Source organism: Penaeus monodon, chromosome 37, assembly GCF_015228065.2.
Source record: "Penaeus monodon isolate SGIC_2016 chromosome 37, NSTDA_Pmon_1, whole genome shotgun sequence".
Taxonomy (NCBI): domain Eukaryota; kingdom Metazoa; phylum Arthropoda; class Malacostraca; order Decapoda; family Penaeidae; genus Penaeus; species Penaeus monodon.
Genome location: NC_051422.1, coordinates 20,125,932 through 20,130,341, shown reverse-complemented (window position 1 = coordinate 20,130,341; position 4,410 = coordinate 20,125,932).

The following is a 4,410-nucleotide window of genomic DNA, read 5'->3' as shown; positions in this document are numbered from 1 at the left end:
AACGCCTGACTGTCACATCTGTCTGTTATCATATGTTCCATGTCAGAGTGCAAGATGTCAAGAGTGGCTAAAACATTTGTTAAATTCGCAAAGAAACATTGTTCACATAGTCACGCACAAAGGATATATGACTACGTATATCCATATAAAGGCATATGCAACACACACTATAAAGACGCAGTGATACGTTTTTTTTCGCCCTCGTTGCAAATTGTTGCACACTATTCGGAGAGAAGACGAAACCGACTGAATATCTGGGGGAGAAGTCGCGAATGCCACGCCGTACGAGTGTAAATCTAAACCCTCAAGGACCTCACATCGGGCCCCAAGAGGTTTTATGCCTAGATCTCTGAAGGTTTAACGCTTGACATTGAATAGTGTCGTTACCAGATGACGCACTGTCCCCCATCCTGCAGGACCTCATCCAGACGCTGAGGGTGGGATAAGGATGAGGATGAGGAGGGGAACGAGGAAGGGGCGAAGAGGGGGCGAGAAGGGGAATAAGAAAGGGGGACGAGGAGGGAGATAAAGGAGGGGCGATGAGTAGGGACGAGGAGGGGAACGAGAAAGAGGCGGATGAGGAGAGGGCCGAGGAGGGAAGCAATTCTGGAGGCGAAGAGGGGGACAACGAGGTTAAAAAGAGAAGAGGAGCTGAAGGAGAATGAAATAGGGTGTGTCGAAATACGAGAATTAGGGTGAGGAAATGGAAGAAGAGAAGGAAAAGGAGATAATAAAGAAAAAAAAAAAATATACACACACACACACACACACACACACACACACACATATATATATGTGTGTGTGTTTGTGTGTGTATAATGTATTCTAATAATGCGAAGGATGGAGAGAAAAAAAATCTGGATAGTAATCAACAAGAATAATCGTTTCCATAAACATGAACAACAAAAATGCTAATCATATTCAACTTTTATCAAAAGGGAACAAAAAGACATTATTTTTTCTATGAAGGAAAAACAAAAACTTTAAATTCATCAATTAAGAAGCAAAACTGAGGTGGAAGTGTCATACGAATATCTGAAAGTAGCATAAAAGAATGATATTTACATGAACAAGAAAACACGAAAGATTTATATAATCGAAAGAGTGAATTGAATTGAATGGTAAATTCTGACTTCAGTCTTAATAAGTTATCAGCTAGTTAATATGATGTGATTACATTCCTGATAATTACATATGATTTATTATCAATAACGTTCTAGTCTTTTTCGAAGAAAAGGGTAATCAAATGAAAAAAATATTATGATAAGGAGAACGATATAAGTAGCATTAATAGTCAATAGCGACAATATAATGATAATGATATTAGTAATGATAATAATAATGATAAAAGTAATTGTAATAATAATGATTATGATAATAATAACAGATATAAAGATGATATAGATAATTATAATGATGATAGTATTAATGATATTATATAATAATAATAACAACAACAACAACAATAATAATAATAATGATAATAATAATAATAATAATAATAATAATAATAATAATAATAACGATAATAATAATAATAATGATAATAATAACAATAATAATAATAATAATAATAATAATAATGATAATAATAATAACAATAATAACAGTAATAATAATAATAATACTAATATGACTAATAATAAGAAACAAATTAATAGTAATAGTAATTGTAACAATAAGACCAAAAACAAAATTGATAATAAATAATAATAGAAAAAAAAAATCATAATAACAATAATAAATAAAATAATAAAAATGATTAATAATGTTAATGTTAATAATAATAATAGTAATAATAACAATAACAAAGCAACAACAATAACAATAATGATAATAATAATGATAATAATAATATGATGATAATAGAATTAATTATAGTAATAATAATGATAGTAATGATAATAATCATAATTGTAATAATAATAGTGGTATTAATAATAACATAATAATATTATATTATATTATAATTATAACAAAATAATAATGATAATGATATTAGCAACAACATCAGTAAGGATAATGATGATAGCAACAACAACAATTGCAACAGAAAATGATAATGGTAGTAATAACATTAATAATAACAATAATGATAATAGTAATACAATCAACAAAAACAAAAACAACAATGATAATAGTAATAATGATAATTATAATAATAATAATAATAATGATAACAATAATAATAACAATAATAATAATAATAATAATAATAATAAGAATAAGAATAAGAATAGCAATGACAATAGTAATGTAATAATAATAGTAATCATAGTGGTAATAACAGTATTGACACTAATATTATATTATATGATAATTATACATTAAGGAATGATACTAATCATTAAGGATAATAATGATAATGCAAAAATGATAATGGTAATGATAATGACGATGATAGTGATAGTGATAAGGATAATAATAGTAATAGTAATAGCAATAATAATAATAAAAAAAAAAAAAAAAAATGATAATAATAATAATGATGATCATAAAAATGATAATAATAAATAATAAAAAAAATAGTAACAATAATAATAATAATAACAATAATAATAATAATAATAATAATAATAATAATAATAATAATGATAATAATATTAATAGTAATAATAATAGGATAATAGTGATAATAATAATAATAATAATAATTATAATAATGGTAATGATAATGATAATGATAATAATAGTAGTTATAACAGTAATGATGATAATGATGATAATGATGATAGTGATGATGATGTAATGATGATGATGATGATGATGATGATAATGATAATAATGATAATAATGATAATAATAATAATGATGATGATGATAACTAAACATAAATGATAATGAAAAAAATAATGATAACAATGAAAATAATAAGAATCAAATAGCTATACTGAAAATAACGATAATTACAACAGCAATGGTACGAAGAAAAAAAAATCACAATAAAAAAGGAAAAGAAGAAGAAGAAAGAGGAGGAGGAGAAGAAGGAGAAGGAGAAGAAGAAGAAGAAGAAAAAGAAGAAGAAGAAGAAGAAGAAGAAGAAGAAAAGAAGAAGAAGAAGAAGAAGAAGAAGAAGAAGAAGAAGAAGAAGAAAAGAAAAGAAATGAAAAGAAGAGAAAAGAAAAGAAGAAGAAAAAGAAGAAGAAAAAAATATAAACAATAATAGATATGATAATAAATGATTTTTTGTTGTTGTAGTTAAGAGACAATTATCCTGAAGATCGGAAAAGACAACTTTACTTTTTCGATTGTAATACTGTTGTTCTGATTTGTAAAAATGACGTATTATCCGAAATTATCTTATATTAGATGAAAAAAATATAAAACCCATCATAAAAATTCCTTCAGAAACAATGGGCCTTGTAAATATATATAATTTCGCGATAAAAAAAGAATATATAAATAGTCCACCTACAGAGGGACCCTACATATAATAATTAAAATGGTGGGCATCTGGTGAGGCATATTTTACTCTCTCCTTTCTGTATTTTCTCCCATTTTTCTCCCCATTCTTTCTCTTTTTGCTTCTTTTCCTTTTTTGAATTTTTACCAAGCGTTAGGAAAATCACCTCGAGGTTTTGAGGGACAAGCCATAGACTCGGTTTTTGGGCTTTTGGGTACCAGGAAGAAAGATGTTTTCCTTTGTCTGGCGTGGTATGGGGACGACCAGTGTGGCTGGGAACATCCTTTTTTCTCTATTCTTGTTATTTTCTTTAATGCTGGAAAGATGGGTAAGAAAAAATGATCTCTTACAAAAGGATGGTTGGGATTATGTAACGGAGAGAGAGAGAAAGCTGTAAGTAATAGGGATAGATAAATCAATCTTTGCCACAATGTTCGTCTTTAACACCGATGGAGCCGATGATTTTTTATAATCATTATGGCAATTATGTTTATTTTCATAATCAATAGCAATAATGATAATAATAATAAAAAAAAAATAATAGTAGTAGTAGTAGGAGTAGTAGAAGTAATAGTATCATCATCATTATAATTTTTGTCCTCTGTCTACCCCTCATTAGTTCTTCTCTTCTTCTTTTTCTTAATCTTTTTCTTCTTCCTCATCCTTTTCATTATCATTCATAATTTAACGTTAACTGAGATCTAGGAAAATACCATTAAAAACAAAGAAAATGAACGAAGAATTTGAATTTTTATATGGTAAATACATTTTTTTGAGGTTATATAATCCATCCACCCCCCTCTTTTGACCTCCCTTGGGAAACAGTCTGCGTTCAGAATATTCCATTTCTTGATGAAATTTGGAATCGAATTCGGCAAAAAAAAATCTACATAAATGATACAGAAAAAAATGAAATATATATTTTTAAAATAATACAACTGATCTCGGCTGTAACCCCCCTTCCCCTACTCCGACCCCCCTTGTGGAACAGCTCTGAGTTCCGATAG